Here is a 14,849-nt window from a genome sequence, read left to right on the forward strand (position 1 = left end):
GGGAACCATAAACAAGACAAAAAGACAACCCTCAGAATGGGAGACAATATTTGCAAATGTAGGAGCCGACAAAGGATTAATCTCCAAAATTTACAAGCAGCTCATGCAGGTCAATATAAAAAAAAAAAACCCAATCCAAAAATGGGCAGAAGACCTAAATAGACATTTCTCCAAAGAAGATATACAGATTGCCAATAAACACATGAAAGGATGCTCAACATTACTAATCATTAGAGAAATGCAAATCAAAACTACAATGAGGTATGATCTCACACCAGTCAGAATGGCCATCATCAAAAAATCTACCAACAATAAATGCTGGAGAGGGTGTGGAGAGAAGGGAACCCTCTTGCACTGTTGGTGGGAATATAAAGTGATACAGCTACTATGGAGAACAGTATGGAGGTTCCTTAAAAAAACTAGTAACAGAACTACCATATGACCCAGTATTCCCACTACTGGGCATACACCCAGAGAAAACCATAATTCACAAAGAATCATGTACCACAATGTTCAGTGCAGGTCTATTTACAATAGCCAGGACATGGAAGCAACCTAAGCGTCCATCGACAGATGAATGGATAAAGAAGATGTGGCACATATATACAATGGAATATTACTCAGCCACAAAAAGTAACGAAATTGAGTTATTTGTAGTGAGGTGGATTGACTTAGCATCTATCATACAGGCTTGAGTAAGTCAGAAAGAGAAAAACAAATACCGTATGCTAACATATATATATATGGAATCTAAAATAAAAATGGTTCTGATAAACCCAGGGGCAGGACAGGAATAAAGACACAGACATAGAGAATGGACTTGAAGACACGGGGAGGGATAAGGGTAATCTGGGACGAAGTGAGAGAGTAGCATTGACATATATATATTACCAAATAGAAAATAGATAGCTAGTGGGAAGCAGCTGCATGACACAGGGAGATCAGCTCGGTGCTTTTCGTCCACCTAGATGGGTGTGATAGGGAGGGTGCTGTGGAGACTCAAGAGGGAGGGGATATGGGGATATATGTATATGTATAGCTGATTCACTTTGTTATACAGCAGAAACTAACACAACATTGTAAAGCAATTGTACCCCAATGAATATGTTAAAAAAACAAACAAAATAAATAAAATTTAACTTAATGCGAATGCAATACCCATCTGAAACATTACAACTTGCTACCAATAGCCTGCTAGACATATTTATATACCAAGGACTCCTATTTATTTATAATGGGTACTATGAAATCAATGTTAATGTATCATGTGGTGATTATTAATCTTTCAGGAGTAAATAAACACAGTTAAATATGAATTTATATATGTTCTACAGTACCAGGTACATTTACTAAAATAAAGACAGAAGTTAAAAATAGACTTATCTCAGAGAGAGCTGAAATAACTCTTCAAAATTATTGTTAGCCTGATTTTCTTTTCATTGTCAAACATCATATACTGCTACCATAGCAACTGGCATTTGAAGAAGGGGGTAGCAAGATTAGTAAAGCACCGTAGAATATACTACTTATAATTAATAGAAATATCATTTCCTTTGAAAGTTTAATTGAATATGTCAGCGCCGTCCATTCAAAGACTACCAGGTACACACATGTAGCTGCAGAAGCTGGGTTTGTAACTCATTGCAATGAAGGAGATCACACTATGGGGAACTGTAGTCACCACAATAAGAGGATATTACAATGCACTAATCATAGGATTTGGGTAACTTGGGGAAGAGTTCAAGAAATCAGGGTTTTTGCCTGATATTGAATGCTGTCAGGAAATGGGGCAATTCTATGTTTTTGTGTCTTAATAAATTTTATCTTTAAGGTGAGAGAAACGAAGAAAACTGAAGCTGTAACTAATTAAGAAGTGGAAGTCACTTGTGTTAGCCAGGATAAGGACATTTAATCATTTTTTGGTTTGTACGGTATTTATGTTTGTATCTTTGTTAAAACATGATATGGAGTGAAACTGTTTTGTCTTGATCCATCCAGGCCAGAGACGAATCTTTTCTGATGTAAGGTTGGTTGCGTTCAATGGAAGAATATCGAGGCCTAGTTGTAAGAGCCAGAACAGTTCCTGCTTGCCAGTGGCTACTTTTCTATTTCTCAGAATAAATGTATGAAATCATATTATGAACTTACAATGCAAATTAGAACCTGTAACTTTTCTCTTTAGAAACACAGTGATGCCAGCAAAAGAACTCTACAGATACCATCCACCTATATATTTATAATTCACATTTGTTTTAGCTACAATGATCCAGTCATTAAAAAAAAAAACAAAACACAACTCATGAGACCGACAGTAACTTTCAGAGTCATCAAAGGCTTAGTGATTAAGGGAAATCATGTCTTAGTGATTAGAAGAAAGCAACTTGTATGGGAACAAGATATGTTAAGTTGATTCTCATGAACTGTTCTTAACCCTAATTATCTTTTGGACAAACATAAATTTATTCTGGTAATTTTAATGATATAAAATTAGTGACTTTTGAAAAACAAAAAAATAATTCTAAATAGATTGATCTGGGATTTATAGACACAATGATAATCAGTGTAATTTTTTTCAAAGTAAAACACCGTTTGCATAAAAAAGCTAATTGTTTAGCATTCAGTTTTCCCTCTTAATCAAACTTGAAGAATTAGGTGAAATGGCAAAATTCCTTGAAGACACAAACTACCAAAACAGACTCAAGAAGAAACAGAAAGTGTAAAATCAGTACCCCCTGCCCATGACTTAATTGGGAAATTCTATCATATATTTAATAAATAAAAACAAGCTTTCAGAATAAATAATATTTCAGAATAAAAATAATTGAATAGATAATATACAAATTTCCAGAAACCTCATATTTATAATGTCAGTATTGCCCTGATGATAAAACTAGAAAAATATATCACAAGAGGAAATAAACCTACAGATCAATATCCTGCATGACTATAGATACAAAAAATTCTTAGCAAAGTTTTATCAACTAAAATCCAACAATATATAAAAAAGATCATACATGAAGAGCAATTGCTATTTATCTAGGAATGCAAGGTTAATATAACATTTTCAAATTAATAAATATAGTTAAGCAATTAAATAGACTGAAGGAGAAAACAATATCAGCATTTCAATCGATGCAAAAAAGGCATTAAAAATTCATTCGTGAAAACTTAGGTATAAGAAGTAACTTTCTCATTCTGACTAAAAGCAGTTGTGAAAAAGATACAGTTAAATGTGCACTCAGTTATGAAATATTCAATTCTTTCTACCTAAGATCAGAACAAGACAAGAATATCCACCCTCAGTACTTCTATGTAACTGGAGGTTCTCACCAATACAGTAGGGCAAATAAAACAAATAAAAGATATACATTTTGGAAAGGAAATAGTAAAAATCCTTATCTTCAGGTGATGTGGTTGTATACATAAAAATTCCTAATGAATGAACAAAAGGTTACTACAATTAACAAGTAGATTTACCAATGTCTCAGGATGTGATCCCAATCAAAATACTAGCAAGGTTTTGTTTTTGTTCTTTCTTAATAACTTGTTGTTTAGTTATAAATTTTTTATTGAAAGGCAGAAGACATAAAATAGTAAAAAACTTTTGTAAAAAAACAAGTTTGGAGAATGTATATCCCAATTAATAGATTTAAAGAGTTCGTATAGAGCTATGGTAATCAAAACAGTGGGTTATTTATGAAAGGTTAGATAAATAACTCAATGTGTCAGAAAAGATATTTCCGAAATAGACCCACACTTTTGGTAAAAAAATATTTTCTACAAAGATGCCAAGGTAATTCACTGTAGAAAGGATAGTCTTTTCAACAAATTTTTCTAGAACAAATGGGTATCTGCATGAAAAGTGGGGAAATGAACTCTCATTCTTACTTCACACCATCCACAAAAACTAACTCAAAATATTGATATCTCATAAACCTAACAGTTAGAGCTAAAACTTCTTGAGGAAAATGTAGAAGAAATTATTTGTGACATTAGGTTAGAGCACAATTGTTTAAACTACACACACACAAAATGTCACAAAGTGCCAATCATAAAAGAAAACAAAGTTTGCTTTTCAAAAGCAGCTGAAAAATAAAAAGTCAAGCCACAGATTAGAAATATCTGGAAATTTATCTAAAAATGAGTTTGAGTGTAGAATTTATCCAAGGCAAATGAAAACATATATCCACAAAATACTTTTTTTTTGCGGTACGCGGACCTCTCACTGTTGCGGCCTCTCCCGTTGTGGAGCACAGGCTCCAGACGCGCAGGCTCAGTGGCCATGGCTCACGGCCCCAGCCACTCCGCGGCATGTGGGATCTTCCCAGACCGGGGCACGAACCCGTGTCCGCTGCATCGGCAGGCGGACTCTCAACCACTGCGCCACCAGGGAAACCCTACCCACAAAATACTTTAAAACAAATATTCGAAGTACCATTATTAATAATAACTCAAACATAGAAAGAAACCACATGTTAATCAATGAATGATTTGGTAACACATTCTTTTATTTCCATGTTATATAATACTACTTAGCAATAACAAAGACTAGAATGTTGATTCACTTAATAACATGGATGGATCTGTAAAAACAAAATACTAAGAAAAAGAAGTCAAATGCAGACTATATTATATTATATATAATATATATAATAATAGATATATAATTCTACTCTTAGGTAATTTTAGAAAAGGCAAAGCATAGTGGCAGAAACTGAGTGGTTGCCAAGGACTGGGATCTTTTGCAGAAAGGACTGAGGGAACTTTTTAGGGTGATGGAAACATTATATATCTTGATTGTGTTGTGATTTCAGAACTTTATATAACTGCCAAAATTCATCAAAGTTACATTTGAAATGTATGCATATTATTAAATGCAAATTTAATAACACTGCAATAAAGCCGGGGGAGGGAGTACATCTCAAGTCTTCATGCTTCACTCTTCCATTGTAACATCCTTAGCTCAAGTTACCATCTTTTTCTTAAATTATTATAATGGAATTCGAAACAGAGTCTCCATTGTTCTTTTGCCTGCCTACAATCCAATATCCATTCAGCAATTCAAACAATTGCTTTAGAATCCAAAATAATCAGGTCATTGTCTTTCTTAAACATGATAAAGGTTTTCCTATTTCACTAGGATTAAATAAAGCAGCCTTGATTTCTGTACAAACCCTGAACAGCGGGAGCCCCATCTAACATTGCAACCTTATCTACTGATCTCACTCTCCTGCCTCATGACCTTCGTCCAGGTCTCCAACAGACCAAGCTGTTTCCACATAAGGGACACAAACCTTTTCCACTTCCGGGAATGTTCTTCCTCCCACTTTTAGTCTCTCAAGTCTTAATGATTCTTCAAATTTCAACAAAAATGTCATTTCTCCAGAAAAGCCTACTGGAAGTTCTCTGAAGGAAATGGGTCTCACTCTAATATATTGCTCTTATGGCAGTCCTATTTTCTTTTATAGAATTGACTAGAGTTTTCAGCTTTATGTCTGTGTTCTGGTTTACTCTGTCCCACCCTGGAGTGAAAATTCCAGGTCTGTATTGCTCACTATACAACAGCCCTATGGCACAATGCTGATACCCTGTTGTTTAATGAAATTACCAAGGGAAAAATTATTTGAAAGTTACAAATAATATATTATTTCAGACACACAAAGCTACATAAATCTACAAATTTGATAAGCAGAGGAACTTAAATTTTGTTAATGTGCATTTAAAAAATGATAACAAACAAAACCTAAAACTCAGACTGGAATGAGTCATCTCTGCCTGACCAACTACCAGCATGAGTCTATTCTCCCAACATTGTAAAATGTACCACACATCTTAGTTCTTGTAAAAGGAGCTAATAATCATCATGTCTGCACTGTTGCATTATTTTCCTTTTAAATGTTTTATGTTGAATTATCTATTTAAAAATGTTTTAAAACTGTTTGGGGACATGTAGAACCTGTACAGATTTCTTACCTTTTTACTTCTCTTAAGAAAAAGTTAATGGATCTTTGGTTTGGGAAGGCATGGTCCAAGTTTTCTGGCATTTTTCTTTAAATTTTATAAAATCGTACCAGATGTTCCCAATTTACTTGCTGATACCACTCTTAGAGGGTTGGAACAGTGGGCGGGACATGGAGAAAAATGGCTGCAGTCAAGCCTTCTCCCATATAGTCTGCCATCTTCCCTCTGCTGGATGCCACAATGACCAATTTAAGGAAGGCTGTCATTTGGCTATTCTGGTCACAAAATTATGGGAAAAGTGTCATTTCAGCTTATTCCAGTTGTCTGCTTTTTCCCCCTTATCTTAACATTTTAAGGGCAGTTTCAAGGCTGGATTTAATAAAAGTAAATGGTGAAAAAAATTGGAATTTGTTTAAGAAGACCTTTGATTTAGCCATGCTTTTCTAGATCATAATAAAGTTAACCGGGATTAAAATAACAGAGCATTATCTTTTCACACACTCTGTCTCCAAATCAGGTATAACAGAATGATTTGCAGTTACCACAGAAAGCCTCTGTCAAAGTGTTTATGGAGAGATTTTGAAATAATTTTCCCCTGCACTCTCATTTGCTCTGATAATGATATTAATGGCTGTCTACTTTTTAAAACAGTTTTTAATAACAGCTTATGTTTTTTGCTAAGTTGTATGCCAAGCACTGTGTGGCAAGCAAGTGCTAAATGCTGTGACTTAACAAGGCTGTAGCTGAATAATCAAAATGCATACTTGATTACATGCAATGAGTGAGGCTAACTTCACTGTGAAACATAATCTGGAGTTCCATTTTCCCTTGCTTGCATGGAAGTGTGTTTCTTGATATCATTTGATGTATTGTTGAAGAAAATACTGTAAATTACTATTTTCTTAGAAGATGGTGTTGATGAAAATGAAAGGAAAAATTTTGGTCTTATTCCAAAAGAACGCAAGAGAATGCATGCTATGGCGATGAAAACAGCTGTCAAGATTACTTGAATACACAGCAAATGCCATCAGTTTACTTATTCTTCAAGTAGGAGTCGATAAAGAACAGAACAGAAATCAGGCTTTGTACAGAATAGAACTACTGTGCTTAAATAATTCTGCTTGAATCCTATTTAAAATCCTCACGGTACTTAAGTCATGGACACCAAATGGCACCATCAGTGGTAAAGTCACCGTATTTCAGGCTAGGTCTTGGTCATGCTTCCTGTGACACTGTGAGCCTCCTTCTAGCTTTCTTGTCAATTTTAGGAGGCACTCAACAGCCTCCCAGTCAACTTTCTGATAGAGATAATCTGAGTTGTTTTCTACAATGCTAGCTTTGGAACCAACCTCAGAATATTTTTAAAAATTGTTTTCTTTATAAAAGTTTCATAGATGAAGAGATAGAAAAAAATAATCATCTAAGTATGTACAACTAAGATGAAACATACTTATAGTGCTGAAATTTCCGCCCTAAATTTAGCTGAAATATAGTGATTCAGAAATTAGGAAATAAATTGTTACATATGTAGCTAAGTTTTGATTCTTATCTATACTTCCTCCTTATCACTAGAGGTAATTTAGCTTCTGAAATTGGTATAATTAATTCACATGAGTCTTGGAAAACTTTTACTACCAAGATACATATCTAAAAATGTATATGTTATTGCTTTATATGTTTAAATATTTGCATTGACATAGGTTATGCTATAACTTCCGATTATTTAATTTGGGGCTTTTGAACTTCATGTATAATATTGCATATAGAACAAATTTATTTATTTTTAATGTTGCATAATTTGCTTTTTCAAAAATAATAAGCAACACTTTGTTAATACATTCCCTAGCAAGACTGGATAATGGCTATTCAGATGCTGTTAACACTTTTAAATGTTACAAGCAGTCTGGGAAAGATTTTCTTGTGCATATTATGAACAGGTGTTCAGTTAGAGCAGATGCCCACCTCTAATTGTTAGTGGCATAATATGTACTCACTGGGTATTTACACATTGCTCTTCAAAGTAATTTTGTTCAACAAAGTATATTCTCATGAGCATTCCCATATGCCAAATTCCTTGCCAATATTAATTTTATCAGAATAATTGCTCTCAATTTGATAAATGTGAAGCTTTCATTTCCCTGTTTATATTCCATTATTGTTTCCTTGAGGCTCTTTTCGTTTTCTTCATTTAATTTTAGAGACTAGTATCAATATGAAAATACTAATGGATATATGGCATGTTGACACTTATCAATTATTATATTCATGACATATTTGCTTCTAATATATTTAGAGAATTAGATCATTATAAATATAGATGTTACTTTCTAATCTATCCCTACCCTAATCCCAGTTCCCATTCATCTTCATTATTTTGAGTCTGGTGTTTATTGTTTAGTTTCATGTTTGTTTCAATTTTTCCTAAATACTGGTAGAGAAATAAAAATATTTTTATAGGTTTCAAAACTTTCTGATGCAGCCATGTTGATATAGGTAGTGTTAGTTCAATAATTTCGCTGCTAGAGAACGTCCCATTTGTTACTGTGGCAAGTTGGTTTCTTAGTCTTCTGTTGGTATGCTTTACTTCCAATGTTTTGCTTTTATAAAAATTGTCCACCAATGATTACCGTCTTCCAGGGTTCACCTGTGAACGTGTCTTTAGGGGATTGGCTAAACATTTGCATTGTGTCCCTCTGTCCTTGTTTTGGATCCTGTTGTGCCCTGCAGTGCACACGGAGGCTGACCTCATCACTCATCCATAGGGTCCTTTTCTCTCTGGACACACTCAGGTTTGGCCAATAGAGGGAGACCCACTGGAGGAAAGAACACTTTCTTTCTTTCTTTCTTTCTTTCTTTTTTAAAAATTTTTTATTGGAGTATAGTTGCTTTACAATATTGTGTTAATTTCTACTGTACAGCAAAGTGAATCAGCTATATGTATACATATATGTATACATATATGTATACATATATGTATACATATATGTATACATATATCCCCTCTTTTTTGGATCTCCCTCCCATTTAGATCACCACACAGCATTGAGTAGAGTTCTCTGAGCTATACAGTAGGTTCTCATTAGTTACCTGTTTTATACATAGTATCAATAGTGTGTATGTCAATCTCCATCTCCCAATTCATTCCCCCACCCCTCCCCCCCGCTGCCTCCCCTGAGGAAAAATACTTTCAAAGGCAGTTTTGGAAGGGTCTAGCTTTCACAAAACCTGGGGATATGATTACCCTGACTGAAGCAGGTAGGAAACTGTGGGTACCATCAATTTTACCAAATACTGCTGATAGCTACCCTTAGTGATTGTACCAAGTTAAGGTCACCAGCCACGTATTGGCATTTTTTTCTCTGTACTCTCTGTAAAACATAGGTATTTGCATTGCCTTATTGATTTAAATTGTTTATCCTTGATGCTACTTCTTTGCTAGCTATGACAATGAAAATATTGTCTCCTATCGTTGAGTTTTAAAAAAAAGTTTACAGTATTTTACAGTACAGGTTGTTTTATTAATTTAATAGTCATATTTATTAATCATTTTGTCACAATATATGATACTTATATATTTTCTCTTAAAAAAGAGTGTTTCTTACCATGCTTTCCTGAAAATATTCTATTAAACTATTTTCTCATTTATTTGTTTATTTTACATTGGGACTCTTATCATAGCTGGAATTGGTTTTTGGAGTCTTTGCTTTTAAACATGAATTGAGCTTCTAATATATTGTGATAATTGTATAATAAAGATAATTATGCCAATAATAATAGCAGTAAAATTTTATTAAGCCAAATATTGTGGTAATGACTGAGCACTGTGATTTATTTTATATATATATATATGTGTCTTCTTTTCCTGTTAGTTCATATCTGGTACATCCCAGAAACCCTTTTGGTTTCCATTACTATTAGTTTTTTCCTAAGCTTATCACATATACTTGGTCACTTAAATATGATTGTGATACATTTAAATTAACTAGATAAACATTACATCTTTACAATATGTAGTCTTTCTATCTAGGATTTTAAGTAGGCTTCGTTATTTAATATTTATCTTGTATTGAAGAAGTTTACTGAATTTCCTATACATTCAAATAATTTCTCAATTAATTTCCTTGTTTTTTGAGTATATAATCAAAATGTTTCCAAATAATAAGATATATATATATAATCTCATTTTCCCAAATTATACATTTTATTTCTGGTTATATTTATTGTGTTGGTCTGAATCATAACAAAAGTTTATGTATATATGATGTAAACTGGTATCTTTTTTCTTTAGAATCTTAATTAGAATGTTCTAGTATGCTTTTGACTATAGTTTAACATCTAAAGATAGAATAATTTTATTTATGGATGCACAAACAAATTTATAGTAAACAGTCTCTTTAAGACTGAAGACAAACTCAACCTCTTCCTTAAATTTATCTTTATTTCTAAAATTGTATCAAATAAATTTTGCAATCAGTAGGACCTAGTAGAAAAAAACAGAATTTCCTAACAAAATGTTGATGTTGTAGTAACTTTTCTGTCATAAATTTCAAAATTTTTCTTTGAAAATTTGATACTAAAAATAGGATTTTATAGTAAACAGAATGCTTTACCCATATTTTCCATAAATAGAAGTTAATAGCCTTTTATTGTGTTCAAAGAGCATATTATCATTGTTGAATCATCATTACATGGTTAATAGACAAACAGCTTGAATCTAATAAAATGGAAAGAAACAATTAATATATAATTAAAGTTACTGATGTGTTAAACATTTGGTTTAATAAATGACTTGGCCCAAGAAATTGCTGTAATTAATTATTGATAAACAAAGTTCAATGCCTAAGACAGGTCATCTCTTTCCTTTAGTAAATGTAACTCCTGGTTACTTTATTTCAGATTGAGAATACATATATTAGAGCAATGCACATTTTATTCTCATTTATTATTGTTTAGCTTGATTATGAAGAGCAGGCTGAGTTTTAAATTAGCTAGGAAATTTTACTTTTATTAACATAAGACTGTTAAGCAAACTATCAGTCTAATGCTAAATATGATTTTATGTACCGGTTAGTCTGTCTTTTAAAAATGTTCTCAACATTTTTACAAATGGCAGTATGTTTATTTAGTTTTGTTTATACTCCCTCATATTTCAGAAATAATTTAAGTGGCAAAATAGAAATGGATTAATTTAACTCTGGATTCAGACACAGAAAGACCAAAGACAACAAAGTGTAAATTTACAGTCAATAAATGTCAGGAATCAATAACTAGCTTTCAAAATGGATCAAAAAATAAATAGTATAATGGGGCCTGAAACAGATTAAGTGCATAAAAAATCAGCATTCTCAAATTCAAAAAAACAGTAATAGAATAATTTTATCTAAAAAAATTATTAATGTGTTCATTATACTCTGGAATAGTCAATCAGTTGCATTTTTAATACTATCTAGGGGCTGTGTTTTCTAGTCATGTATAAATTTCTAAACCCATGACACAAAATAAAATTCTCTATTATTACAAAATTGATATCTTTATATGAAAGGTGATTTTAATAAATTTGAATGAAAAAACCATAACATTAGAAAAAATATTAATATGAAAACATGCTTTCAATGTCTTTATACAGTAGATTTGAGGAAATTATTTCATTTACTACTCATAACATTATGTAAACTAAACATAAACTAAAACAACTCAAATGTTTTGAATACATATTTATATTGTCTTAATATTCAGAATATTTTCTTCAACAATAAATTCTGTTGATTGTTTAATAGAAATGATTCCAAATGTATTTATTTGGTAATTAAAGATAGAGAACAAAGAAGAAGATGTGTTTTTTTCAGGTAATTTGCATGTTAAATACTATTTTATGATTGCTTATTCTGTTTTATAAGTTATGGCATAAACTTAAACATCTGGTGAAAATTTTCAAATTGAGTTTGTTTATAGCTTTTAAATAAAACTCCAATTTTAACTGTATCATTTTAATTGTCAAAGTAAAATTAAAAGGTAAGGAATATCTTGACAAGATAAATTAAATCTTTACCATTGAATAGCAAGTAAATAAATATTTATTAAAATATTGGTACATCACTTAAGTTGGAGAGTATTTTCTCAGACCAGCTAATTTATTTTGCATATGAAAGAACTGAAGTAATACATCAAGGACTCTTCCATTATTAAGAAGCAAACAATTTTAAAATTAGAGTTGAATAAATTTTTAAAAATTCTATTCTATGTGAAGATGTATAGCAATTCTCATGTATCACTTATTTCTCTCATTTCTGTAGTATTTAATGTCATGATTTATACTTACATGAGCTAGATTTATTATTTGAAAAGTTTGAATAGGTTCTTATTAAATATATGTGAGATCAAGAATATATTTGGATAAGTGCCTCTCTGAGGCTAATATTATAAAACGTAATAAAAACTAATACAGCACAATATATTAAAATAAAATTCGAAACACCAATCTTAATCTTTTTGGCCCATTCTTATAAACTGAATAAACATCATCAAAGAGGTAGTCCTTTAAAATTTCAATAAATTTACTGTCACATAAATATTCTCATAAATCAAAACTTAATAATTCCCTGCTCATACCAACTTGATGTAGTTTAAAATATCAATCTGGTATATTTTGAAATCTGGAAGAGTTATAGCTCCAACTTTGTTTTTTTTTTCTCAGGATTGCTTTGACAATTCTGGGTCTTTTGTGGTTCTGGATAAACTCAAGTATTATTTGTTCTACTTCTGTGAAAAATGTCACGTGTATTTTGAAAGGGATTGCATTAAATCTGTTGATTGCTTTGGGTAGTATGGTCAGTTTAACAATATTAATTCTTCCAATCCAAGAGCACAGGATATCTTTCCATTTCTTTGAATCATCTTCAATTGCCCTTACCAATATTTTACAATTTTCAGTGAATGGGACTTTCATCTCCTTTGTTAAGTTTATTCCTAGGTATGTTTTTGATGTGATTTTAAACAGAAATTTTTTTAACTTTCTCTTTCTGATATTTCATTATTAGTGTACAGAAATGTGACAGATTTCTGTATATTAATTTTGTAACCTGTTACCTTGCTGAATTATTTATTAGTTCTAAGAGTTTTTGTGTGGAGACTTTAGGGTTCTCTATATAGAGTACCATGTCATCTGCAAATAGTGACAGTTTTATCTCTTCCCTTCCAATGTGGATACCATTTATTTCTTGTGTGATTGCTGTGGCTAGGACTTCCAATACCATATTAAACTGAATACTACAAAGCTACAGTAATCAAAACAGATACATAGATCAATAGAACAGTATAGAGAGCCCAGAAATAAACCCATGCACCTACAGTAATCAAAACAGATACATAGATCAATAGAACAGTATAGAGAGCCCAGAAATAAACCCATGCACCTACAGTCAGTTAATCTATGACGAAGGAGGCAAGAACATACAATGGAGAAAAGACAGTCTCTTCAACAAGTAGTGTTGGGAAAGCTGGACAGCTACATGTAAAACAGTGAAATTACAAATTTCCTCACACCATATACAAAAAGAAACTCAAAATGCCTTAAAGACCTAAATGTAAAACATGACACCATAAAACTCCTAGAAGTGAACAGAGGCAAAACATTCTTTGACATAAGTACATGGCAATGTTTTCTTAGATCAGTCTCCCGAGGCCAAAGAAACAAGGGCAAAAATAAGCAAATGGGACCTAGTCAAATTTAAAAGCTTTTGCACAGCAAAGGAAACCATCAACAAAACAAAAGACAACCTACGGAATGGGAGAAAATATTTGAAAAGAATGCAACTGACAAGGAGTTAATATCCAAAATATACAAACAGCTCATACAATTCAATATCAAAAAACCAAGCAGCTGAATCAAAAAGTGGGCAGAAAACCTAAATAGACATTTTTTCTATCAAAAAAATGTACAGATGGTACAAAAAAACATACAGATGGTTAACAAGCACATGAAAAGATGCTCAACATCTCTAATTATTAGAGAAATGTAAATCAAAACCACAATGAGGTATCACCTCACACTAGTCAGAATGGCTATCATCAAAAAGTCTGCAAATGGGAATGTAAATTGGTGCAGCCACTATGGAAAAGAGTATGGAGATTCCTTAAAAAATTAAAAATAGAACTACCATATGATCCAGCAACTCCACTTCTGTGTATATATCTGGAAAAAACTATAATTCAAAAAGATACATGCACCCCAATGTTCATAGCAGCTTACAATAGCCAAAACATGAAAGCAAACCAGGTGCCCATCAACAGATGATTGGCTTAAGAGGATTATGTGTGTGTGTGTGTATATATATATATATATATATATATATATATATATATAAAATGGAATATTACTGAGCCATAAATAAGAATGGAGTAATGTCATTTGCAGCAACATGAATGGACCTAGAGAACATTGCACTTAGTGAAATAAGTCACACAGAGAAAGACAAATGCTATACATGATATAACTTATGTGTGGAATCTAAAAAACAGTGCAAATGTATCTATATATAAAACAGAAACAGATCCATAGACACAGAAAACAAACTTATGGTTACCAAATGGGAGAGGGAGGTGAGGAGGGATAAATTACGAGTATAAGATTAACAGATACACACTACTATACATAAAATAGATAAGCAACAAGGATTTATTGTATAGCAGAGGGAATTATACCCAACATCTTGAAATAACCTAGAGTGGAATATAATCTGCAAAAAAACCAACAAGTCACTATGCTGTATACCTGAAATTAACACAGTATTGCAAATCAACTATACTTCAGTAAAGAAAAATCAATTTGGTGAAGGATTACAGCTCTTTGTTATTTTAATACCAACAAGACTGAACACACTTCCTTTAGC

The sequence above is a fragment of the Phocoena sinus genome, chromosome 14, assembly GCF_008692025.1.
Source record: "Phocoena sinus isolate mPhoSin1 chromosome 14, mPhoSin1.pri, whole genome shotgun sequence".
In the NCBI taxonomy this organism is placed as follows: Eukaryota; Metazoa; Chordata; class Mammalia; order Artiodactyla; family Phocoenidae; genus Phocoena; species Phocoena sinus.